The sequence below is a fragment of the Chamaea fasciata genome, unplaced genomic scaffold, assembly GCF_029207755.1.
Source record: "Chamaea fasciata isolate MVZ Bird 193981 ecotype frontalis unplaced genomic scaffold, bChaFas1.0.hap1 SCAF_6, whole genome shotgun sequence".
NCBI classification, from domain to species: Eukaryota; Metazoa; Chordata; class Aves; order Passeriformes; family Sylviidae; genus Chamaea; species Chamaea fasciata.
Genome location: NW_027094091.1, coordinates 69495613 through 69521920, shown reverse-complemented (window position 1 = coordinate 69521920; position 26308 = coordinate 69495613). Strand labels below are relative to the sequence as shown.

At 52.9% G+C, this 26308-nt stretch overlaps 2 long non-coding RNA genes across 3 annotated transcripts; one reads left to right on the top strand and one right to left on the bottom strand.

The window, feature by feature from the left end:
• The first annotated feature begins 15830 nt into the window (after nt 1-15830).
• Nucleotides 15831-21046, top strand: LOC136290377 (uncharacterized). Its single transcript, XR_010721103.1, has 3 exons — nt 15831-16147; nt 17198-17844; nt 19740-21046. It is a non-coding gene; the product is annotated as an uncharacterized lncRNA (long non-coding RNA).
• Nucleotides 19093-20079, bottom strand: LOC136290376 (uncharacterized). 2 transcript variants are annotated; one of them, XR_010721102.1, is made up of 4 exons: nt 20007-20079; nt 19673-19811; nt 19411-19533; nt 19093-19306 (listed from the first exon to the last, which is right to left on the bottom strand). It is a non-coding gene; the product is annotated as an uncharacterized lncRNA (long non-coding RNA). The 2 variants fall into 2 exon arrangements; XR_010721101.1 differs by lacking the exon at nt 20007-20079 and having other exon boundaries at nt 19669-19755.
• Nucleotides 21047-26308: the final 5262 nt, after the last annotated feature.

Here is a 26308-nt window from a genome sequence, read left to right as displayed (position 1 = left end):
AGTCAGGCTAGGGCCAGGCAGGAAGCGATAGTGGGGAGCAGGATCCAACAGGGCTGGGGATAACGGGGGTTTCCCGCCCCACCCACCCTGGGATTCCCTGTCTCTCCGCAGCCGGTGGAAGTGCTCCTGATTCCCTCTCGAGGCGGCGGTTGGTAAGGCTTCGTGCCTTTTGCCACCGCAAAGAGTTCGGCTCTGTCAGCCTCTGCCCTGTCTCAGGGCCACGTTTCTTAGGGTAGGCAGGGAACAACTGTGGATGTACCTGTCCTGCGTGCGGGACAGCTCTTGGGACCCTAACGGTGCAGAGCGTCCCCGGCTGCAAGGTCTAGGGCTCTGAAGAAGCAGGCTTCAGAAGGGGGGAGGTTACAGTGATACACACAGAGGCTGAGGTAAAGGACTCAAGGACTAGAGAACACACAGTGAAAATCAGGGGTACAGCCTAGGATACAAGTCAGAGTACAGGCATCCCGGCCCTCACAGCGCTGCTGCCAACACCGTTTCCCTGAGAGCAGGTGCCGGCAGCAATCCTAACGCAAGACAAGGCCAGAAGTCCTGAGAGGTGCAGGCAGTAGCCCTAAGCTAGGGCCAGGCAGGAAGTGACCGTGGTGGGGCAGAGTCCACAGGGTTGAGGTTCACCGGGGATGTCCACCCTGCGTTCCTGTCCTGCTCTAACCGGGGATGCTCACAGCCCTAATGGAGGCCACGGTGGGTGGGCTCGGTGCCAGTAACGCCTCTAAGGCTTTGGCGCTGCGAGCGTCGGCCTCCGAGCTCAGCTGAAGCACGCACGGGGCCCGAGGACCCGGTGCTGCTTAAGAGACGGTGAGTAGCAGAGCTGCTGGGTTTTGGCTGATGTGCAGCTAAGATTATGCTTTGATATTTGGTTTTCTTTATTGTAGCTGACTAGGAGACAGCAGCCCAGTGACGGGAGGAATTTTTCTGAGGCAGAGGCGGCCTTCTTTGGGGCCCAGCGTGGATTCACCTCCCCAGACATCTGAGAGATAAGTGGAGGGCTCGGAACTAGGGAGGGGATGAAAGTGGGGTACCAGGGCAGGGATCACTGGGAGGGATTTTTCGAGTCGGGTTTGGAGCTGGGGATGTCCCAGATGTGACCCCTTAGGCTACATGTAGGGAAAGTCTCATTTTTCATGTCAGTGCTGAGGTGTGCAGGGCAGAGCAGTCCTGGTGTGTGTTGTGTCACTTGTCTGTTGTGCACTCTGTCTGTTTGGTGTCTTGTCTTTTCCTTTAGTCCTTTCAGGGGCCTGTCAAAACCCCTGGCATCAGTCTTAGCATTTCTGATCTCTGTGCTCCTCAGCCAGGTGCCTTTGTCTCAGCTGCTCGGACACTCATCAGAATCCATCTCTCTTCACAAGCATCCAGTCCGATGCCTTTTCAGGTCTTGTTCTGAGCTGTATTGACAGCCGTGCACCGCCCTGATCCATTCCGGCGGGTTAGGTCTTGTGAGAATGCAAAGACAGGTGGAGGATTCTGACCGTAGGATTCTCGGGCATCCATCTCTGCGTCTCTTGGGATAAGTCATCCCGATGGCATCTTGTTCCTGCAGGGTTCTCTGAGCCTGGCCAGCTCACCTTCCATCTTACCTCGGTCATCTCATTCCGAGTTCTCTGGACTCTCAGGGTCATTCTTCTTGCCCAGCGTTTTCTGTCCCTGTTGCGTCCCCTCGTTTGTCCTGTGCTGTGTCACGGGTGTTGGTGTGTGTTTGGCCCGGAGCTGCTCTGCCTTGCTGCTCAGTCTGGGTGTAGGGGTACGAGGGTAATAGTCCTGGGGGCTTGAAATTTGTGATGTGGGGTGTGGTTAGACTGTAGAGGGTATTCCTAGATTGCCACAAGATGTGTGGAGCTGTCAAGGTATCCTGCAGCACTCTGACTGTTGTCCTGACTTTGTTTCAGATGCAGAGAGATGAAATCCGTGGCAGAGCCCCCCATCCTGGGTGAGGGGGCTCCCCTGAGAAGGTCAGTCCCTGTTTCTGTTTGCAGGGGAGGTGTAAATGATGGCTGTGTTACAGCTCTGTTCTTTGTCTTTATTTTTAGGTGGTGAAGCCGGATCTCAGCAGTCAAGCTGACGTGGGCGAGGTGAGCAGTGACGGGTGGACAGAAGCCGTTGCTATTGTTCAAGCCTCACTCGCTGGTGCAACTCTAAGCCTCCGTTCTTGTGTGTTTTAGGGAGTCCACTTGCAGGAGGCCGAGCTCCCCTCTCACCAACGGGACGACAGACCCGCGTCACCTCACCCGTGAGCCCTCAGGGAGCATTCCAGGAGTCTGTGATGGAGCCTTGATCTTCTCCTTGTGAAGGCCCCATCCAGGTAGGCTTGGATAACGGCCGAGGAGTTGAGGTGAGTCAGGGAGGAGAAGGAGGAGGAGGGAGGGTCCCCTCAAGTTCCAGCGCTGCCACGTCACCTTGTCTGCTCTTTACCCAGGCAGACCCTGCGACGCCGGCGTTGGCCTCTGAGCGCAGCTGAAGCGCGGGGCCGAGGACACAGGCAAGCTTAGGAGACAGTGAGTAGCAGAATTGTCGGGTTTTGGGTGATGGGCTGCTAAGATCACGCATTCATGTTTGGGTTTTTTTGTTGTAGCTGACTAAGAGACGACAGCCCGGCGACAGCAGGAATTTTCCTGAGGCAGAGGCGGCCTTCTTTGGACCTGGCAGGGATTTGCCTCCCTGGATGCCTGAGAGATAAGTGGAGGGCTGTGGCTCACAGAGGGGATGAAAGCAGGATGCCAGGGCAGGGATCACCGGGAGGGGTTTTTTAAGTCAGATTTGGAGTTGGGGGCACCAAGATGTGACCCCTTAGGCTACATGAAGGGAAAGTCTCATTTTTCATGTCAGTGCTGAGGTGTGCAGGGCAGAGCAGTCCTGGTGTGTGTTGTGTCACTTGTCTGTTGTGCACTCTGTCTGTTTGGTGTCTTGTCTTTTCCTTTAGTCCTTTCAGGGGCCTGTCAAAACCCCTGGCATCAGTCTTAGCATTTCTGATCTCTGTGCTCCTCAGCCAGGTGCCTTTGTCTCAGCTGCTCGGACACTCATCAGAATCCATCTCTCTTCACAAGCATCCAGTCCGATGCCTTTTCAGGTCTTGTTCTGAGCTGTACTGACAGCCGTGCACCGCCCTGATCCATTCCGGCGGGTTAGGTCTTGTGAGAATGCAAAGACAGGTGGAGGATTCTGACCGTAGGATTCTCGGGCATCCATCTCTGCGTTTCTTGGGATAAGTCATCCCGATGGCATCTTGTTCCTGCAGGGTTCTCTGAGCCTGGCCAGCTCACCTTCCTTCTCACCTCGGTCATCTCATTCCGAGTTCTCTGGACCCTCAGGGTCATTCTTCTTGCCCAGCGTTTTCTGTCCCTGTTGCGTCCCCTCGTTTGTCCTGTGCTGTGTCACGGGTGTTGGTGTGTGTTTGGCCGGGAGCTGCTCTGCCTTGCTGCTCAGTCTGGGTGTAGGGGTACGAGGGTAATAGTCCTGGGGGCTTGAAATTTGTGATGTGGGGTGTGGTTAGACTGTAGAGGGTATTCCTAGATTGCCACAAGATGTGTGGAGCTGTCAAGGTATCCTGCAGCACTCTGACTGTTGTCCTGACTTTGTTTCAGATGCGGAGAGATGAAATCCGTGGCAGAGCCCCCCATCCTGGGTGAGGGGCTCCCCTGAGAAGATCCATCGCTATTCAAGGTGAGAGTCACACATTTCACATTTATTGGCACTCCAGTGCAGGCCACCTGCGTTTACAGCTTCAAACAGGTGAGTCCCTTGGTAACCCCCCTGGGCAGCAGCTGGAGCCTGCTCCGGGCTGGGCTGCGGGAGCAAACACTTGTGGCTGACACAGCTCCACACTGAGGGTACTTGGGAAAACACCTGCCTTGTCCTGGAATTTTTTTTTTTGAGCTTTTGACAAGGTTTTAATCATCACCTTGGGAAAAATAAATGGTAAGGACTGAAAACATGAGAGACTGGCAGGTTATACGCACGAAAGACAACTTTTTTTTTCTTAAATATTTGTGCAGCCTATATCTTAATTTTGAGACTCTTTTTTTGGTCAACTTTATTGTAAAAACCCCTTATTTTCAAGTTAGCTGCTTCAATAATGAATTTGTTTTACAAATACCCGCTAATGTCCGAAGGTTAAAGCACTAACGCCAACATCCCACCTCTTTTATTTTTGCAGCAAAATTTTATCTTTACTAAACTTGAAACTTGATGTTTTTGCAGGTAGTAAGTTAAAGAAGGTGTTTATCTGCCCATCACTGATATTCAGGGTCATGAAGAAATTGCTCTAGTGTTCTAAAATAAATGCAGATTTTTAGGCCTCTCCCATTCTCTCTGACTAGCAACATGTGAATTGATTTTTGATCTCCTTTCTGTTGGTGTCTGTGGGTTTTAAGCGGCATGGAGAAGGTGTCTGTGGACATGGCACCCAGGGAATGGTGCTGGGAAGGGCAGGATGGAAAGGAGCTGCTCAGGAATCCAGAGCAGCAGTGGAGTGGGAGCTGGTGCTGCTGCCTCAGTCACACCCTCCTGGACAGTCTGTGCAGCGATAATATTCCTACTTTCCTTCCTGAACCTGGGGTTGGAGGAGAACACGAGTCTTGGCATTGATGGAAAGGGGAACTCGAGGGAAAAACTGCTGTTTGTGTCCTTAGAGAGCAGTGGGAAGAGCCTGGGAGAAATCCTGGCTGGCTGAGGGATCCTTGTGTCCCCTCGGGAATAAATCCCTGCGTCTCCTCAGCCCTGCTGGTTTGCAGTAGCGTTTGTACACCTTTCGCTGCAGCTGTGGTTCTTAATAACTGGAAGTCCAGGGATTCTGGGCGATTCCCATAAGTTCTCCTGTTTTGTAGGAGCTGCACGGTGAGGTCAGCATTCTGAGGGAGGCCCTGGCACAGCTGCCAAGGGCAAGGAACGTGGAGCATCCCGGGGCTTCTCCCGCCCGAGTTTCTCCCGGAGCGTGCTGCGTGTCGTGCCGGATGTTTAACCCGGGTTTGGGGTGTTCTCCTGCAGTCCCAGCTCTGACTGCTGCCCCCGAGCCCCGGCCTTGCTCTGTCCCAGCACTGAACCTGGCAGGTGGGTGTGCTTTTCCAGCCCTTGAATCCCACGGGCAATCCCAGATTCCCGGAGCTCCCCGAGGCACAGCCTGGCCTCCCTCGCTGGGAGCTGCACCTCAGTCTGCCTGGACCAAGGCCATCCTGTTTGAGACTTTATTCCTGTTGCTTTTCCTCTTGCAGGTAGTTGGCGAAAAGGAGAGAGCCAGTAGGAAGTGAAGCCACTGGAAGGCCTTATCCCAGTCCAAGGTTGGATGGGAGTAACTGGACCTGTTGAATTCCCACTTCCCTTTAAATCAGTGCAGAGGAAGCAGATTTTAAACCATCATTCCATGAACTTTCACCAACTTCATGACTCTTGCAAAAGTTTTCAATGTTAGAAATTCCTGTGCTTGTTTTCCAGGCAGGCTTGGATTTGGATGTTATTCCTTCCTTTTAATTGAAGGAATAACTCTGATTTTCTCTCTGATTTTAGTAAGGGAATATTTATTTATTCCAATTTTCCATCCTAATTGGAATTTTTGTACCTTGTAGAGCACATTTCTAAGGAAATTTACCCAATTAATGTTGGTAAATCAGCAATTGTCCAGCACCATCTCCACAAAATTCTGTGATTTCCCAAGAAAACTTTGAAGTATTTATTTGCCACGATTCGTCTCTTTGTAAAGTTCAATTTACTGCATTTTTAATTACATAAATGCCATTAAAACCTGAATCCAGGCCTAGCTGCTGTTCCTTGGACACAAGGGGCTGGTTCTTTCCTACCTTGGCACATTTGGATGTTTGTCCAAAATGAGCTTCCCACTAAAATAGAATTTGTTTCCAAGCAGAAGTGGGAATTGTCTAGAAAACCTTCTGTTCTGGGGGGCACTGGGTTTGTTTCCCTTATTGCTGCATAATTGAGGAAAGCCATGGCGCTTTTTTAGGCAGTGGCAGGAGGTGAGAGCTGCATTTATTTAATTTTGTATTTTATTTTTTGTTATTTTTGTATTTTTGTGCTCTTTTGTTGTGGTTTTTCATGTTGCGTTTTGTGGTTTTTCAAAGACTTTTTCTTCAGTTTTTTAATTTTTATTTTTTTTCTTTAGCTATTTATTTACTTGTTAAAACTACTTTTCGTTTTTTATTTTAATTTTTTGTTTAAATTTTTTTTCCACTTTTTTGTTACTTTGAAATTTTTTTCTTTTGGTATTTTAATTTTATTTATTATTTTCTATAGTTTTGGTTTATTTTTTCATGTTTTCTTTGTTCCTTTTTTTTTTTTCCCCATACTCTTTCTTCCCCCGGGCGCCTGGGGGTTTGGCTGTTGGCAAGAAAGATGAGAAATGACCTCGGTGCCCGCTGGACGTCGGGATGTCATAGAGAGCGCAGTTGGCAAAAGCTCTGTATTTTCTGCTCCATAAAACTCCTGAAGGGAGAAAGCTGTGACCACCGTGGTGCCGTTTTTTCCTTCCCAGCCCCGACCAGGTCTCCTCCTACCCGTGCACAGTGTTACCAGCAGCAGCCTGCTGTCCAGGCTGTCGAGGCGTATTTCAGAGGGAGCAATAGAAACAAAGTAGACGATTTATTTTGTAACTCTCCGACCCTGCTTGTTTATTAGCAAAGAAATCCAAAACAAAGCGAACAAAAAAAGAAAACCCCCAAAATAAAATCCCCCGCAACCCACCAAAAAAACCCCATACAGATAGAGAAAATATGCCCATATTATTTAAATAAAGATTAAAACTTTACCCCTTAGAAAACCAGGCTCATTTAATTCAAATTAATTGTGTTTCTGATGTGTTAGGTTAATGAATTCATCTAGTGTAAAATATCGTTTAAAATATAAACAAACGAATTAAAAAAATACAGAAAAAGAAAAATAACAAAAAGTATAGGATATGAAAAATAATATCAATAAAAAACACACAATATATTATTACTTACTACACGTTTTATAAATATATTTAATATACATAATATAAACATCTATAATGTACATAATCATATTTAAATGAAATGTATTATTATTTATAACATTACATAATAAATAAATTATTTTATATATAACTTTCTATATTTAATATCTATAATAAATATAATAGTATAATAAACATAATACATGATGTATAATGTACATAATATAAAAGATGAATTGTAATGATGAATGTAAATATCAGAATCACAAAGATAAAAAATATTGAAATAGAGCCTGAACGAAAGGCTGTTTTGTTTCGGTCTGGTTGCTGGCAGGGTTCTCGCAGGTGTGCTCGGGGGTCTTTTGGGCCGTTTATTCCGGAGGCTGTTCGCCAGGGCATTCCTGGGCACGTTCGTTTATGGCTCCGCTCCGCGCCGCCGCGCGGCAGTGCTGCCACCCTGTGGGCAGAGAGCGGTAGTGCAGCTGTCCCCCGTGCCCGTCCCGCCGGAGCCGTGCGGCAATGCTGCCACCCTGTGGGCAAAGAGCGGTAGTGCAGCTGTCCCCCCCGCCCGTCCCCGACGCGCGTGGAAGCCCCGCACTGTGAGCTCGGGGGCGGCGCTGCCGCCCGCCCGCCCGCAGCTCGGGGCCGAAAGGGAGGGAAAAAGGCAAGGAGCCCGGGCGCGTGGCAGCCGGCTGCCTGCGCGCGCGACCCGGACCCCGGAGCCGTCCGGGCGCGATTTTCCGCGGCGTTTGCGGGTGTGCGGACACGGGATGGGGGCGCAGCGGCGCCGCGGGCTGCAGTCCATTCAGTCAGGCGCTTGTGGGAGGAGCCGAGGGGGCATTTTAGTGGGTTCCACTACCAAGATGGCGGCGAGACGCGAGGCGCCCGACCTTCCAATAAGGGCGGCCAAAAGGGCGGGAAAAATAAGGACCCTATAGGCGTTTAGCCAGACGCCTGCACAAAAACCCCGACTACGGCGCCGCCCGGGCGCAATTTTCCGCGGCGTTTCCAGGTGTAGGGACACCGGTCGTGTGCTCAGCCGCGCCGCGCTTGCGTTCGGATTCGCGGATTTAGTCAGGCGTCTGTGTAAACACCTGGCGGAGGCCTATGCCGAGCCGCAAAGAACATGGCGGCCGGGACGGAAGTGGCCTCAGCCGCAACAAAGATGGCGGCAAGGAAAAGCGGAAGTCACGCGACGCCCCTCACAAAATGGCGCCCAGGCGCGAGGCGCCCGACCTTCCAAAAAGGGCGGCCAAAAGGGCGCGAAAAAATAAGGACCCTATAGGCGTTTAGCCAGACGCCTGCACGAAACCCCGACTACGGCGCCGCCCGGGCGCAATTTTCCGCGGCGTCTCCAGGTGTGGGGACACGGGCCGTGTGCTCAGCCGCGCCGCGCTTGCGTTCGGATTCGCGGATTTAGTCAGGCGTCTGTGTAAACACCTGCCGGGGGCCTTAGCGGTGCCGCAAAAAAGATGCCGGCGGAACCGGAAGTGGCCTCAGACGCAACCAAGATGGCGGCAAGGAAGGGCGGAAGGCTCGTGGGGCTCGTCGCGGCCGAAAATCGCCGAGTGCAGCTCACACCCTGCAATGGCAAAAGCTGTTTTATTAAAACTCAGCCGAGAATTTTCCTCTTATTTCCAGGTCACAGGATATACTGAGGCTGAGAGGGATCCTAAAATCTGACTCTCAAGCGGACGGACCGTTTGAGAATCGAACTCAGCACCTTGGCATTACCCGGACTCTGCTCCAAGCAGCTGAACCAATCTCTGCATTATGGGGATGGACCTCCATAGGATGGCAACGCTTGGCCCCACTAAGGTAAGTGCAGTGCCGCCTTCTCTGCCAAAGCTGCTTCACACACCAGCCCCTGGAATGGCTCGAGGGCAGAAGTGGCTGGCAGCTCACGACAGCACAAAGCTCTTCCAGTGACGCTGATTTCCTGTCCTTTCCAGGATTTACCCAACAGCTGCCGTAAAAGTACTCACACAAAGTCTCTTTCCGGGCGGAAAGGAGCAGGACGAGTCCTGAGGCTTCCCTTCTTCCACGGCCAAAGCTCTGCAGAGAGGCAGGGCCGGTCCCACCCGCACAGGGGCGTTTCCTGCAGGTGAGTGTTGCCGGGCCAAAATGATGGCAGCTGCTGAGGCCGGGGCTGCTTTTCTGGCCGGAGGCCTCGGTGCCCCCCCGTGCCGCCTGCAGTGTCCCTCGGGGTTTCCTGCAGGTGTCCCGGGTGCCCGGAGGCGCAGGGAGGAAGGAGGCCGGCAGCCCCAGCGGGGCCAGCAGCCCTGGGATGATGTGCAGGGAGGAGCTGTGCCTGCGGGGCCCCGCCCGTGGCAGCGGCGGCCAAACGCAGGGCCCGGGGCCGGGCTCGGGGCTGGCACGGACACGGCCCCGGGGCTGCCGCGGCTCCTCGGCCAGGGGCTGCTCCCGCCGGGCACGGGGAGATGCTGCAGCCCGGACAGAGGCACCCACAGCCCAAGAGCTCCCCGGGGAACAGCTGGCATTGCCCGGGAACGGCGGCTCGGGCTGTCTGCAGAGGGGCTCAGACAGCAATTCCCACCTCCCGGAGCTCCCACACAGTTGCCAGGGATGTCCTGGCCACCCCAAATCCCCTCCCTTTCAGCCTGAGGACATCACCCGTCGGCAGCATTAAAGCCAAGGCGCTCCTCCCTCACAGAAATTAAATCCAGAGCAACGGCCCTCGGAGATGCCTCAAAATCAAAGGTTTGAGTGGGATGGAGTTTCGTTTGGATGAAGTCTGGACTTTTCCAGGGAGCCGGCCGGAGTGCAGAAGTGATGGAAAGCTTTTGCAGGTGGGTCCCACTGGAGGTGTGCTGAAGGCAGGGATGGGCGTCCCTTGCCTGAGGGAAAGGCACTTGCAGAGGCCACTGCTGGGGCTCGGAAAGGAGCTGAGCTCCTGCAGGGAGCTGTGTCCTCCCGAGGGCACAGGGGCTGCCTCAGCACAGGCCGGCCAGTGCCTTCTCCTGCTCTGAAACATCACCTGGAGCCCGAGCTCAGGGGGGTGGCTGAATTCCAGGGAAATCTGACAGGTGACCCCCAGGGGGTGAGGGTTATAATTAACCAAATCTATGGAATAGAAACCTATCCTGTCCCCATCCTGCTGAGCTTCCTTGGAAGCTCTGCTGGTTCCTGACACGTCTGGCATTCAAGCAGCAGCTCTGCGTGGGAATATCCGTGCTCCGTGAGGCACTGTGAGGTTATTGCAGCGGGAACTGAGCAGGGAATTCGGGGCCGTGGGTATAATTCATCTAAACTAGCAAAGGTGACAGTGAACCCCAAATCTGGGCACCACACAGAGAACAATCTTTGTGCTGCCCTGTCAGCTCAAGCCCCTGGGCTGGGAAGTTTTGAGAGTCAAACATATGGAATGATAGAAGTCACAGCAACTGGTGTCACCCCGAGGGACAGTCCAAGTCCCAGACAATTCCTCTGCAGTCCCCTGGGGGGGAAAACACCCTCTGTCTGCCAGGAGCCCTGACTCTGTTTCTCCTAGCAGCTGTGTTGGGCTTTAAGAACTTGAAATAACTTTGAAGCCAAAGAAATCACCTTTTCCTACTGGTTTGATTGTTGTGTTTGTTTTTTGTTTTTTGTTTTTTTTTTCTTTCAGATGCTGGACTTGCTTCTGTGGATGTGTGCTGAGCTCTGGCTGCAGGGGACTGTCAGGCCTGAATGGCTGTGAGTCTGTGTTCTTCTCGCTGGGGAAGCGGAAATAATTATTAATTAGACTGCAGAAATGTTTTCAGAAACCTTTCCCCTTTCCTGCCCTTTGCTGGTGGATCTTCTCTTTCTGCCTTTGACTTTACAAAGCTGTTCCCTGATGTCATTTCCCCTGCCTGAATTCCTTGCAGCTCCTAGCTGGGAAAAACTGGGATGATGTCCTGGGGATGTCCTTAGTGGAGGACAGAGGTGAGCTTTTGCCTGTATTTTTCTAATGTTTTCTAAAATTTCAGAGAGCTGCTGCTGCTGCTGCTCCTGCTCCTGCTGCTGCTGCACAAGTGGAGCCTTGTCAGCGAAGACCTGCATCTGCAGGAGGCCCCGCAGGCCCTGGCTGGGAAGTGCCAAAACAAAGGAGTGATCAGTAAGTGCTGAACTGCTTCCAGGAGGGCGTATTTTGTTGCAGCCGTTACAGACCCACAGTACAAGTGAGGCCAACTGCTCTGGAAACAGTACTAATGCCTTCTGCCAGCCTGATGGGGCTTGAGGGAGGAGGAAAGGAAATGGCAAGGCATTTTTCAGGTCTTCCTTGGGGTGAATTCTAAGCTTAGCACAATTGGGAAGCTTTGAGGAAACACAGTTTAAAAAGGGGAAGAGCTGTAAAATGAAACTTAGTTGCCAATCTCATGTCAGGCTCTGAAAAATGGTCTTCTTGAATCAAATCTCAGAAGAAATAAGCGGTGCCTGGAGGCTCTGTGCTCGAAGGTTTGAATGATTCTGAGTGTGGATGGGGATCTGAAAGTCACGTGTAAGTAAAACCAAAAAACACATCAAGCAAGCAAAACTGCAATAGTTGACTTTTCTTGTTGTCATCGTTTTGGAAGAAAGGAAAAATATGGGGCGAGAGGTGAGAGCAGGATCTGCAAAATCTCGGAGTTCTCCGCGTCTCCCTGAGGCTGAAGCCGTGTTTGCTGTCAACGATGGCAGAGTGGAAGATGCTAAAGACTGAAAACTTGGAGTTTTCCCCCCTGAATCCCAAGGCTCTGTCAGCAGCTGTGCCCTGTCTATCTCTTCAAGGAGTTTCCGGGTTTAGGAAGGCTTTTCCGTTCTTCCGCATTTCTCTAGAACTCCACTCCAAAAGAACGGTGCTGTGTCCGTGTGGTGTTGGTGGCTCTGTGTGAGTTGCTTTATTAAAGCCAATCGTTGGTAAGGGTTCTGAGCCTGCCTTGGAGAGCCCTTGGAGGTGGCAGCTCTTCTTTAATTTCCCTTGGTTCCTTTCATGCCTTTCAGTGATTCCTGCGAGGTGCACTGCAGTCTGCCTGAAGCCAGCACATCCTGTCCGTGTTTGACCTTGACTCCTGTTGTTTTTCCTCTTGCAGGTAGTTGGCAAAAAGAGGAGAGAGCCAGTAGGAAGTGAAGCCCCTGGAAGGCCTCATCCCAGTCCAAGGTTCCCACTTTTCTCTCTGACTCCTGGGTAATTACCTGGCCAGAACTGGACACAGACTGTCCCTTTGATTTCCTGCCTTTTCCAAGAAATCCTTGCTGTCAGCCGGAGTGTGTTCCTGGTCTCCTCCTCCTCCTCCTCCTCCTCCTGCTCCTCCTCCTCCTCCTCCTCCTCCTCCTCCTCCGCCTCCTCTGTTTGCCAAGGTGAATTTTGGTTATTGCAGGAATTCTGCCCAGAAATCCTGGCTGGCTGAGGGATCCTTGTGTCCCCTCTGGAATAAATCCCTGCGTCTCATCAGCCCTGCTGGTTTGCAGTAGAGTTTGGGCACCTTTCGCTGCAGCTGTGGTTCTTAATAACTGGAAGTCCATGGATTGCTGGGTGATTTCCATAAGTTCTCCTATTTTGTAGGAGCTGCACGGTGAGGTCAGCATTCTGAGGGAGGCCCTGGCACAGCTGCCAAGGGCAAGGAACGTGGAGCATCCCGGGGCTTCTCCCACCCGAGTTTCTCCCGGAGCGTGCTGCGTGTCGTGCCGGATGTTTAACCCGGGTTTGGGGTGTTCTCCTGCAGTCCCAGCTCTAACTGCTGCCCCCGAGCCCCGGCCTTGCTCTGTCCCAGCACTGAACCTGGCAGGTGGGTGTGCTTTTCCAGCCCTTGAATCCCACGGGCAATCCCAGATTCCCGGAGCTCCCCGAGGCACAGCCTGGCCTCCCTCGCTGGGAGCTGCACCTCAGTCTGCCTGGACCAAGGCCATCCTGTTTGAGACTTTATTCCTGTTGTTTTTCCTCTTCCAGGTAGCTGGCAAAAAAAGGAGAGAGCCAGTAGGAAGTGAAGCCACTGGAAGGCCTTATCCCAGTCCAAGGTTCCCACTTTTCTCTCTGACTCCTAGATAATTGCCTGGCCATAACTGGACAGAGACTGTCAGTTTGATTTCCTGCCTTTTCCAAGAAATCCTTGCTGTCAGCCGGAGTGTGTTCCTGGTGTCCTCCTCCTCCTCCTCCTCCTCCTCCTGTTTTGCCAAGGTGAATTTTGGTTATTACAGGAATTGTGGCTCTTTTGTTCCACTGAAACTTGCCAACTCTGCTGAGAGTTTCAGATGTCAAATCCAAGTAAGATTGGAGTTTCTTTGCATTGGTACTCCCACAAAACACAGATCATTCTTGGATAGGAGTAACTGGACCTGTTGAATTCCCACTTCCCTTTAAATCAGTGCAGAGGAAGCAGATTTTAAATCATCATTCCATGAACTTTCACCAACTTCATGACTCTTGCAAAAGTTTTCAATGTTAGAAATTCCTGAGCTTGTTTTCCAGGCAGGCTTGGATTTAGATGTTATTCCTTCCTTTTAATTGAAGGAATAACTCTGATTTTCTCTCTGATTTTAGTAAGGGAATATTTATTTATTCCAATTTTCCATCCTAATTGGAATTTTTGTACCTTGTAGAGCACATTTCCAAGGAAATTTACCCAATTAATGTTGGTAAATCAGCAATTGTCCAGCACCATCTCCACAAAATTCTGTGATTTCCCAAGAAAACTTTGAAGTATTTATTTGCCACGATTCGTCTCTTTGTAAAGTTCAATTTACTGCATTTTTAATTACATAAATGCCATTAAAACCTGAATCCAGGCCTAGCTGCTGTTCCTTGGACACAAGGGGCTGGTTCTTTCCTACCTTGGCACATTTGGGTGTTTGTCCAAAATGAGCTTCCCACTAAAATAGAATTTGTTTCCAAGCAGAAGTGGGAATTGTCTAGAAAACCTTCTGTTCTGGGGGGCACTGGGTTTGTTTCCCTTATTGCTGCATAATTGAGGAAAGCCATGGCGCTTTTTTAGGCAGTGGCAGGAGGTGAGAGCTGCATTTATTTAATTTTGTATTTTATTTTTTGTTATTTTTGTGCTCTTTTGTTGTGGTTTTTCATGTTGCGTTTTGTGGTTTTTCAAAGAGTTTTTCTTCAGTTTTTTAATTTTTATTTTTTTTCTTTAGCTATTTATTTACTTGTTAAAACTACTTTTCGTTTTTTATTTTAATTTTTTGTTTAAATTTTTTTTCCACTTTTTTGTTACTTTGAAATTTTTTTCTTTTGGTATTTTAATTTTATTTATTATTTTCTATAGTTTTGGTTTATTTTTTCATGTTTTCTTTGTTCCTTTTTTTTTTCCCCCATACTCTTTCTTCCCCCGGGCGCCTGGGGGTTTGGCTGTTGGCAAGAAAGATGAGAAATGACCTCGGTGCCCGCTGGACGTCGGGATGTCATAGAGAGCGCAGTTGGCAAAAGCTCTGTATTTTCTGCTCCATAAAACTCCTGAAGGGAGAAAGCTGTGACCACCGTGGTGCCCTTTTTTCCTTCCCAGCCCCGACCAGGTCTCCTCCTACCCGTGCACAGTGTTACCAGCAGCAGCCTGCTGTCCAGGCTGTCGAGGCGTATTTCAGAGGGAGCAATAGAAACAAAGTAGACGTTTTATTTTGAACTCTCCGACCCTGCTTGTTTATTAGCAAAGAAATCCAAAACAAAGCGAACAAAAAAAGAAAACCCCCAAAATAAAATCCCCCGCAACCCACCAAAAAAACCCCATACAGATAGAGAAAATATGCCCATATTATCTAAATAAAGATTAAAACTTTACCCCTTAGAAAACCAGGCTCATTTAATTCAAATTAATTGTGTTTCTGATGTGTTAGGTTAATGAATTCATCTAGTGTAAAATATCGTTTAAAATATAAACAAACGAATTTAAAAAATAATGAAAAAGAAAAATAACAAAAAGTATAGGATATGAAAAATAATATCAATAATAAATACACAATATACTATTACATACTACACGTTTTATAAATATATGTAATATACATAATATAAACATCTATAATGTACATAATCATATTTAAATGAAATGTATTATTTATAACATTACATAATAAATAATAAATTATTTTATATATAACTTTCTATATTTAATATCTATAATAAATATAATGGTATAATAAACATAATACATGATGTATAATGTACATAATATAAAAGATGAATTGTAATGATGAATGTAAATATCAGAATCACAAAGATAAAAAAATATTGAAATAGAGCCTGAACGAAAGGCTTTTTTGTTTCGGTCTGGTTGCTGGCAGGGCTCTCGCAGGTGTGCTCGGGGGTCTTTTGGGCCATTTATTCCGGAGGCTGTTCGCCAGGGCATTCCTGGGCACGTTCGTTTATGGCTCCGCTCCGCGCCGCCGCGCGGCAGTGCTGCCACCCTGTGGGCAGAGAGCGGTAGTGCAGCTGTCCCCCGTGCCCGTCCCGCCGGAGCCGTGCGGCAATGCTGCCACCCTGTGGGCAAAGAGCGGTAGTGCAGCTGTCCCCCCCGCCCGTCCCCGACGCGCGTGGCAGCCCCGCACTGTGAGCTCGGGGGCGGCGCTGCCGCCCGCCCGCCCGCAGCTCGGGGCCGAAAGGGAGGGAAAAAGGCAAGGAGCCCGGGCGCGTGGCAGCCGACTGCCTGCGCGCGCCACCCGGAGCCGTCCGGGCGCGATTTTCCGCGGCGTTTGCGGGTGTGCGGACACGGGATGGGGGCTCAACCGCGCCGCTGCCGGCGGTCCATTGAGCCAGGCGCCTGTGCCAGCAGCGGGGGGGCACCCCAGCGAGTGCCCGCACTGAAGATGACGGTTCGACCGGAAGTGGCTTCAGCCTCAACCAGTATGGCGGCGAGGAAGGGCGGAAGTCCTGGCACGCTGCTCGCAACCTATTGTAACCGAGTGCAGACGAAAATAGCCGAGGCTTGACGAAAATCGCCGACTTTCGGCCAGCAGCCGGACTCAGCCGAGGGCAGTTCGGGGTGATCCCGGACCGGTGCCCGCCCTCCCTGTCGCTTCCTCGGCCGGCGGTTCGAAGGCGATGTCGGGGGCCGCTGTGCCCGGAGCGGGAGCACTCGCTGTCGCTGCTGGAGCCGGGCGGCGGCCGGCCCGACCAGCAGCAGCGGCTGCTTTCTGTTCACACCCAGAAAGTCATTCCTCACCCCAGTTATGCTATCACAATTACTTCATTTTTGATCTGCAGTTACAGCCACATTTCTTGAAAGCTGCCCGGAAAACCTGGCTGGGACTCAGGTAAAGAAAGGGAGACTGACCGGTCACACCCCGCGGGGCCGCCGGCAGCGGCTCGGGAGCGCCGGGCGCGGGCCCCGGCTGCGGCAGTGGCGGCCGTGAGGGCTGTGCTGACAATGGAGGAGGGCGGGAGCTGCCGCAGCGCGGTTGAAGCGGAGCGGAGAACGGCCGGTCCCGGGAGAAGCCCCGAGGACGGCGGTGGCAGCCGCGGGGGGCGGCCCCGAGCGGAGCCGGGCCGGGAGCGGGCGGCCGGGGCTGCGTGGGGCGAAGGCGGTCCCGACGCGGGCACGGAGCCGGGGAGGAGCAGCGGGGCCGGCTGGGGCCGCCCGGCGGAGCCTTTCCTGGGAAGCAAAACCTGCGGTTTCTCCCACCTCGGCCCCGTGGCGAGGGGCAGCGCAGCAGAAGGGAGCAGCACCTGAGCGGGTGGGGCAGTGCTGGGGCGCAGGGAAGATGCGGCTGGGGCAGAGCTTGCAGGCTTCTTACATTTAAATGAACGTGGAAAGCTGAGAGAGAGGTAGTATAAAAGCTCTGTGGGTGCTCGGACAGGTGAGACGTGACTCAGGGGAGGGAGTCGCTTTCCTGAGCTCCTGAAGTTCCATTTGTCTCTCTCAGGAGCAGATGTGAGAAGTTTCCTGTTTGGAATTGGGCTCCAAAAGGAAGGAACCTGAAGCTGCTTCTTTTGATAAATCCATAAGCATGGGAGGCTGTATGAAGCACACTGTTTTAAGTAGTCAGTAACTTCCATGGATATTTTAACTATTAAAAATGGTGACTTTTAATTCCTCTGCACACTGATGTCCCACACAGGTTTCACTGAGGCTGTGAATTGCAATCCCGACCATCTTCCGGTTTCTGGTGCTTAGGGCTGTGGCATTTGGTGTGCAGAAAACATCCCAGGCTGTCCACCTAGGAACTGTATGGGCATTTCCACAGGTCCTCAGAGTGGGAAAAGGCCAAGAGGGTCGTAGTGGGACCTCTCTTTCTCCCAGGCCTGGGCATCCTCAAGACACCTCTAGATTGGTTTTTAAGTGTTTGTTGTTTTTTGTTTTCCAGCCCAGGACTAAGCTGGAGAAGAGGTGGAGAGTAGCAAGTGGGACTGCCATGTTAAGATCCATCCTTGGATTCCAGGTTCTCCCAATGGGTTTGTCCAAAGAAAGGAGGTGTTTGCGGTACCTGTTTGTTCACCTGTTGAGCTTGGAAGAGATGCTGAGCATGAAATTCCAGGGAAGCTGCACTTGTGTAGTGGCTGGAGTGAGAAGCATCTTGCCTGTCTTTCCCCACTGGTGTGCTGTGGTCATTTCCTCTCTGGGTCCTTGTTTCCCTCTTTGTCTCTGTATCCCTCTGTCCTTGCCATGTGTTTGGCACTCTCTCTTTTTCTCCATCTTTCTCCACGCCTCGTGTTCATGCTTATTCTCTGTGGCTTTGTGGTGCTCCCCGTGCCACTGTTTCCCATGGGATCCTTGTGTCCTGTTTGCTGTCCCTGTTCTTTTTTAATCCCTCTCCGTCGTGCTGCCCATCAGTGTACAGAGGCTGACTGGAGGGAGGTTCTTGTGCTGCAGGTTCCGTTCAGGAGGCTGGTGTGATTCAGCAAGCCCACAGTTTGAATTGCCCCCTCCATGTGGTCCAGCCAGCTGTGCCCAGTGCCCATCCTGGAGTGCCTTTTCTGTCAGCTCACGCGCCATCGTGCTGGAGACTGTCAGGCAGGTGCTGGGGTGGACGAGGGGAGGGCAGGGGGCTGAGGTGCTGTTGTTGGGCAGGGCTTGCTCTTTCACCCACACCGAGTGGTGGCCAGGCTCAGCTGAGCACAGCAACTGGTGTTGGAGAGGTGATGCCTGTCTCGTCTGTCTGAGCTGCCCCAAAGGCCGAGGAAAGGGCTGAGGCTCTGGTGGTTTGGCTGTACGAGGCCCATGGCAGCACAGTCACCGCCCGGCTCCAGGCCTCCCTCCCCGTTACGGAGGCGATGCTGTGAGTCCCTGCAGAAGGGCTGGGGCATGTGGCGATGGAGATCAGTCCCTTCAGCCCTGTGCTTTGTCCCCCAGCTGTGACCTCCTGGAGCATCTGGCTGTGTGGGGCCACCTGCTGCTGGAGCCACAGGGCCTGAGGCTTTCCTTTGCAGCCTTCGTGTGCTCTCTGACCTCCTGGTCCTCCTGCAGCCACCCAGGCCAACACTGTGAGCTCAAATCACAGACTGAGCTGTTCCCCATCCCGAGCGTTGTGCAAGGCAGCAGTTCCAGGGAACAGCAGTGTCCCCATGTCCTGCACCCAAGTGTTGCAGAGACGCGCTTGAACAACCCTGCTCCTCAGGGAAGGAGGACAGCTGCCCACTGCCCAGCCAGGGTAGGTGGTCTTGAGCGAGTTCTGAGTTCTTTAAGTGTGGACAAAGGTGCAGAAAGGCTGGTGTGCACAAGTTCTGCTCCAGCCATAGAGGTGTGGGGAGCAGCAGCTTCCACAGTGACTCCTGTGTTGCAGCCTTCATCTTGCCTAGCAGTGAGTGTAGAAACACACTCTACTCCCTTCCTTCTCCCTCTGCCTGTCCCTTGCACCACCCTTGCAGAAGAGGAAACACAAAAAAATCAAGAGGATTATGTAAAAACAAGCTGGAGCCTGTTTTTTTAACTTGTTTCCAGGTAACTGCACTGACCTTCCTCCTCCCAGGGGCTTTGTTGTAGTTGCTCTTTTAGTGTCTGCCTCTGAGCAGTATCTCACTCCTGGGACTGGGGAGGCTGAGCTTACCTTTATTTTTTGGGGATGAGGTGGAGGGGAAGTCTGCTTCAGCCCCTGTGGGGAAGAGACTGGGCACAGGGATTTATCCTTCCCATGAAAAGGCACGCACGGTGATTTCTACACAAAATACTTTATTAGTCAACTAAAAGCAGTGGATCCGCAGCCGGAAAGGGAAGAGGGAGAGGAAAGAGTCAGAGTCCAGCACAGCATGTGGTTTCACCCTTTTCCCCTGAAATGCCTGTGGCCGGCCATAAAAAGCCCCACCACCAGGCTCAGCTTCTCCCTCCCACACTGGCAGGGTGCAACAGTAGCAAAGAAGCGTGAGGACAGGTACAGGGCAGCTCCGTCTGTGGCCAGGCCCTGCCTGAGCTCCTCTTGGCCCCTTAAATGTCCCTCAGGAGGTGGCAGCAGGTGACACTCACATGGCAGGGGCTGCACCTGGAGAAGGAAGAGGGAAATGAGGAGTCAGAGGGCATATCTGGCTCTGCCCCATGGGCTGTGGGAGAGCTCCCCACAGCCCCCACAGGGACTGCCAGTCTCACCTTTGGCCCTGCGAGCAGATGTCCAGCAGCTTCTTCTGACACTTGGAGGCACCTCAGGCAAGGCTGGAGCAGCAGTCACTTTCCTCCTCCCACGAGCACGTCCCTTCCTTGGCCCTTCAGCTACTGGCGATTGAAGGAGACACAGGAAGACTGATTCAGTGATCAGAATTTGATTTCACTGAGGTTTTCCAAAAGCTTGTATACCATTTCAGGAAGGTTAATAGTTTCTACTACAATAATTAGGTTAAAAGATCATACAAACAGCTCATGCATTTTACAGCATCTTTTTCGTAGGGGGTTGATTGAATCTCTCCTCTTCCCATAAACAGGTTTAATCCCATCTTCTGTAATCTCAAAGTTCTGTTTGTTCCTGCCATGGCATCCTGGTTATCAAACCAAGCCTGCAAATGAATGGTGAGCGGTCTGGGGCAGATGGAGGGAATGGCAGGGCTGTTTCAGAACTGCAGAGAGAGGACGGAGATGTGGGGGAGCTGCTGGTATTGCAGCATCCCTTCCAGCATCCCCTTCCCAGCGTGCCTCCCACAGCACCTTCCCCTGCAGAATCCTCCCTGCTGCCACCCCTCCGGGCGCCTCACCTGCCAGCAGCACCTGGAACTTGTTGGCCGAGAGCATTGCAGGGACAGCTGTCATTTTCTCACACTCTGTCCCGCACACTGAAGGTCAGGTGCACCACGGGCTCATTGACCTCCTGCAAGTCGCTGGAGCTGAGGGTGTAATCCACGTGCCAGCACACTGAGCCCAGCTGGGTCAGTACGGTGGGGAGTGGGATGGTGTCAGCACCCCGGTTCACTCCAGCATGGTGATTTACACTGACCCCCACACTCCTGTTAAGACCCAACACCCCGCTCACACCTCAGGCTGCAGGCACTGAGCCAGTCCTGGAAGGGGCTCTGCTTCTCCTCAAAGGAATGGCACAAGGCGCTGGCATGCTCTGCTCTTGAGGGGAGACAAGAGAAGAACCCCTCTGCTCACACCAGACCTGAAGCTGCCAAACTCCACCAAAGCACCTGGGGAGGCCCCAGGGACTGATGGACAGAAGGGAGGTGACAGAGGACAGCACAGCAGCCAGCCTGCCCTCCATCTGGATGTGAAGGCAAGGCTGGGAACTGTCAGCAACATCCCAGCACGCCTGAGGAACCTTTGGGCAGTCCCAGCTGCTGCAGGTCACCTGACAGAGACTCACCATCTACCCAGTGCTTGGCCGCGCTGGAGAGGATGAAGCCGAGGACAGCAATGGTCGCCTTCAAATCCCCCGACTCTGCAGACGGGAGGGGGGGTGAGCTCTGTCACCTTGGAAAGGCATCCCCAGACACACTGCTGCCCATGCCTGGAGCATGGCTCCATCAGGGGATCGTGGTAAGGACAGCAGTGCTCACCTAACTTTGCATCTAAGGGCAGCTTCGGGATCTTGTCATACTGTGGGAGAGCAGAGCACCACGGTAAACACCAGCTAACACACTCACTATCAGTGTTAACACTAACAATTCTTACCTAAATATTAATACTAATAACATATGCATAATATACGCATATTATTACTACTAGAAGAGGCCGGTAGTGTTCTTAACGCTGAGGCTTGCATGAAGAACACGAGATTAAATAATGTTGCTGATTATGCCATTGTAGTGTTGAAGCGCTTGACCCCCCCTGCGGTGAGCAGCGGGCCCGCAGCAGGCGGGGGCGGGCACTTGAGTATCTTGGCCAGGGTGCTGATCCTCCCAGCGCTGATCTCGGCCAGCACCCAGTCGGGGCGGCCCAAGTCCCCGCAGAAGCGGAACCGCTGCGGGGAAAGAGGCGCCCACAGCCGGCAGCGGGCTCTGCACGCGCCCCCGCTTCCCGCCGCCGACCCCCCTCCCCCCCACGTCGCCGCCGCTCCCTGGCCCGCGCTGCTACCGCAGAGTCCGCCTTGGCGACTCGGAACCGCTCCCGGCCGGGCTGCCGGCTACGCCCCTCCCTGCCCCGAGTGCCGACGGGCGCTCCGGTGGGGGCTCTGCAGGGGCCTTTCAGCCGGGACCGGGGCACAGGGAGGGTCGGAGAAGGGGACGGGGGTCTCGGGAGCGGGACCCCGGGCGACCGCGGACCCCCGAGCGCCCCTGGCTCCGCCCGCCTGAGCGCTCGCGCTCCCATTGGCTGCAGCCTCAGCTGCCAAGCCCCGCCAATCCCGGCCCGCCTTTCTCCGCCCCGTCCAATCACAGCCGCCCTTTCAATCCGGGCGCGGTCCCGCCCAGATCAGCCCGCTCAGTCGCGGCCCGGCCCCTCAGCCCGGTCCCGGTCCCCCGTTCGCCTGAGGCGTCCCTCCCGCCGCCCCGGCTTTGGGAACGAGCGGAGCCGTGCCTCCGCTGCCGCAGCCTCGGCAGGTGCTGCCGGGACCCGGGAAGGGCGGCGGGAGCTCCCCGTTGAGGTCCCGGCCGGGAGTTCTCCCAGGGAAACGGGGAGACGGCGGGGAGCGGGCGGAATGGCGGGAGCGGGGCGTGAGGGGACAGCGGGGGGTCGCGGAGCCGAGGGGGGCGGGAACGGGCGGGCCGGGATTGGCGGGCCGACACTGCGCTGTGATAGGTTGGGCTGGCCCGGCCGCCGCTGCCTCAGGTTGTGATTGGCTGGGGTGGCCCGGCCCTGGGGGATAAATAGCGTGCCCTGAGGGGTCTCGGCGCTAGTTCGGCGGCGGCGCGGAGAGCGACGGGTGGGACTGGGCGGTCGGAGGAGCGCGGCCGGAGGAGCGCGGCTGCGCCAGGACGGGATGTTTGCGGCTTCCGGTCAGGGGAGCGCCGGTGAGCCCGCACGCGACTCCCGCGTCTGTCTGTGCTAGCGTGTGGGGACTGGCGGTGTCCTGGGGCAGCGCTGCCGGCCGTGCCCGGTTCTTTCCGCCGCGCCCTGCGTGACTCGGACGGCCGGAGGCTGGTGCGGGGCTTGGTGCGGCGCGGGGAGACCGGCTGGGGCTACCAGGGGAGAAGTGCTTCCGTGGTTTCTGGATACAAAGTAACGCTTAAGATATCAAAAATAAAGCTGCATTTTTTTCAGTTTTAATGTTTTATTTTGTTTTATTCGAAATAATTATGATTTTTTTTCTTTATTACTCCGTTTCAATAATTTCGTCGCTTTATTACATTATTTTGGTTTATTTTTGTTTTCTTTTGCTAGATAGTTGTTGTTACTTCAGTAAAGGTTGTAGGGCTAGGGCTGAAACACCGGTTGCGAGGCCAGTGGAGGCATAAAGCCCCAGGGTGTGGAATAAGGATCTTGGCACTAGAGGCCGGCCCAAAACAATGAGGAGCAATGGGAATGCTGGGGCTGGAGTGGATAAATGCCACGGGAGAAGGGGATGGAGCTGCAGCTCAGGGCCTGCAGGAGATGCCTGGGGGGTTGCCAGCCCTTGCCCTGTGGTACCAAGCAGAGGCTGAGGGTGTGGGGGTTCGGAGGGCACCAGGGCCCGAGAACCAACACAAGGGCACTTTTTGGGATGGGGGAGCAGGGGCCCAGTGGCTCTTCCCAGCCCCCGGTGCTGCCTGGGGGAGGTGAGGGGGGCCTTGGGGCAAGTGCTGGGCTGAGACCCAGCGAGAGGGGGAAGACAGATGTTGGGCTTCAGGTGCCAAGTGTTCCCAGGGCTGGGAACCCAGGAGGATGGGTGGTAGAGCTCCTAAGGACATTGAAGCGATGATAATAACTGACTTGTGGCCTTATCAACAGTCCTGGGCTGCAGGGAGAAGCAGTAGCGGCTTTTAGCGGCAAGCAGCGGAACGCTGAGGAGCTGGAGCTGAGACAGCAGAGCTGGAGGAGACACAAAGATGGTAGGGTTTGGGGTGAAACCCCTGTGGGGCTGGTCTAGGGAGTATGGAGCCGGGACGGGAACTGCATGACTGGAGCTGAAATCACTGTAAGGGGGGGGATAGGGATGGTAGAGCTGTTGCTGCAGTAAGGATTAGTAGGTTGGGGCTGGAATGTGGGTACAAGAGCTGTGCTGAAACAACACAGAGTTAGACCTAAAACAACAACCATACTCTGAGAACCAAAAGCAACGTTATTATGTGCCAGTGCTGGGAAGACGTGGAGACAAAAGTGAAACAAGAGCTGGCAGTGAAATAAAGCCTGTGGGTCAAGAGCTGAAATCACTGGGGCAGGGAAGGGGACTCTCCAGGGCTCGAGCTCAAATCACTTTTAGAGTAACATAGGAACTTTAGGGCTGACGAACTGACTGTGAGATTGGTGCGCTGAAATGACTGTAGGCCTGTGATACTGATGTTGTAGCTGGGTACTGAGCCCAGAAATGGGAGAGAGGGTGGAGAGCTGAAAAGGGATTGCTGTAAGATTGCTCCTGAAATGCTGGTGCTGCTGGGATATTGCCCGTGTCAGGGATACCCACTGTAGGGCTGGGGCTGGGATATTGACTGCGGGGTGGGCATAGACACGGTGGGGTCAGGGCTCAATGGCTGCTCAGCTGGGGCCAAGATGAAGACCCTGCCCCGTGGACGGTGGAGAATTTTCAGCTGCCAGAGTCGGAGGAATGCGCACGTGGAGCTGGAAGAAGCGAGCTGGCCGTGAAATAAAGCTTGTGGGTCAAGAGCTGAAATCACTGGGCCTGGGAAGGGGATGCTCCAGGGCTCGAGCTCAAATCACTTTTAGCGTGACAAAGAAATTCTAGGGCTGATGTACAGACTGTAGGATTCAGCCCGGCCCCACTCCCCTGGCCCGGGCTCTGCCCCAGTTCCCCAGCATCGGCACCGGCCCGGGCTCTGCCTGTGCGCGGCGTGGGCGCTGCCCCGCATCCCCGTCCCTCATGGTGCGGGAGAGGGCGGCTCGGGGCGGGCGGCAGCCCCGCCGCCTCACATGGTGCGGCCGGTCCCGGCTGGCGCCCTCGGGGCTGCCCTTGCCCCGCGGGCGGAGGAGGAGAAGGGGCAGAGGGAGGGCGAGGGCGGAGCAGCCCTGCCAGCGGCCGCGGCGGGAGCGGGTCCGGCGGGCGCGGGCGCTCGGGACGCGGGGGCGGCGGGGAGGGGACGGGAAGGGACGCGGGCTCCCGGCGGCGCCGTGCCGGGCGCTGCTCTCCGCGCACATCGCGCGGCCGGGCTGACTCAGAGCCGGCTGCACCTCGCCCGCCCTCCCCGGCTCTCCCCACCCCTCTCCGAGCAGTTCGCGCCTCCCTCTGCTCTAGAGGCTCCATCTCACCGTCTCCCCCCATCGTTCTCGCCTGGCAATGGTTGGAGGACTGTCACGGACTTGCGCACACCGCGACTCGTGACCGCGTTTCCCCGCTTGTGTTTTTCCCGAGGCAGGTGCCAGGTGCTCCCCATCACTCCCCGTCCCCCGCAGCCCAACTTCCCTGCCTTGCCTGCTCCAGGCGCCCTCGGCCCTCGTGCCCGACCCTGCCAAGTCTGCCGCTGCAGCCCTTACACCTCGGCTCACGGGTCTCTGAGGGGACCCAGCTGGCACCTACGCCTGTCAGGATCTCTGGGTGGGGGATTTCAGTGGGCAAACAGCACTGACTCTTCCAGGCTGCAAAAGGACCTTCTCTCTTTCCTCACACCGGTGGCACCTCCTTGCCTCATCCCCGCAGCGTTCCGACTCCAGCGGGTCTTGAGTTTGAAGCGTGTAGGCTTGGCTTAAAACCTTCACTGCAAAGTGGGGAAACATCTTGAAGTTACTTTGAGAGAGTTCAAGTTGTTCCCTGTAATCTTTTGTGATACAGAAAAGTGAACCGGTGAGAAGTTCCAACAAATTGTCATTACTACCTGCTAAACTACCTTCAAATGTCATTTGGTGCTTCTTTTAAGGTATGAGGGACTCAAGGGGATAAATCAGGACACTCATTTCCCAGTTCCTGTAAGAGCTGTCCTCAGGAAAGAGAGCTTAGAACCAACTCTGGAAATGGGGAATGAAAGCATCTTTTCTTCCTGGGGCTGTGCTGGGGTGTAAAGTGGGTAAACATGAATATCCAAATGTTTACATCCTGCCATGCATGTTCACACTGATCTTTCTCCTGAAAAAAAAAAATCAACAAAACCCCATGAGTGAGTAGATGAAAGATGATGGAACTGTGAAAAACGAGATTTTTTTAAAATGTAAAATTTAAAAATAAATTTAATAAAGTTATAAGGGAGATTAAAAAAGCAAAATAGGGTTGGTTGGGTGACTTGGCACTCAGCTAAGTCTACACTTTGCTATATTAAAGTTATACTTTAGATACTTTTTTATTGCATTAGTTTGTTGAATATTCATTTTTTTATAAATTAGTTTTTATATTTTAGGAATTGTTTTGTATGGCTTTTTTGGGGGGTTGCTTTTTTAGAGTATGTGGTTTTTGTTTGTGTTTTTGTTATTACTTTTAATTTGGGCTTTGGTTTGTGCTTTTTTTAGATGGTAGATGTTTGATAGTTGGTATATTAATAGTAGAGGGGTTTTTTTGTATGTTTACTGGATGTTGTTTTGACCAAACAGACAGTTTAAGCAAATAGCAGAGTCTTTTTTATATGTTTATTGGATGTTATTTTGGCTAAATAGACAGTTTAAGCATACTATATTAGCGAATATTAATATGCTTAGTTTTCTTTACTAATAGAAGAAATAAAAGAAAAACTTATATTTTTACTACAACATTATTACTTATATAACATACATTTTGCGGAAAGCCAACCCTATAATATAGATTTCTAACAGGACCAAACTAATTGTGTTAAAACTATTCCTCTCCTCCTGTTCCAACTGAAGTTGGAATGCATCCAGATTTGAATTTCCAAAGTCTGGCCCCTCTATTCAGAGGTTACACTGAACTTTGACCAACTTGGTCTTCGTGTTTGAATCTGAATCCACTTTTATTCCTCACCTTGTCCCTTTTAACACCCAGAAAAACAACGGGGTATCACATATATCAGACTATGCCTCCGTAGTC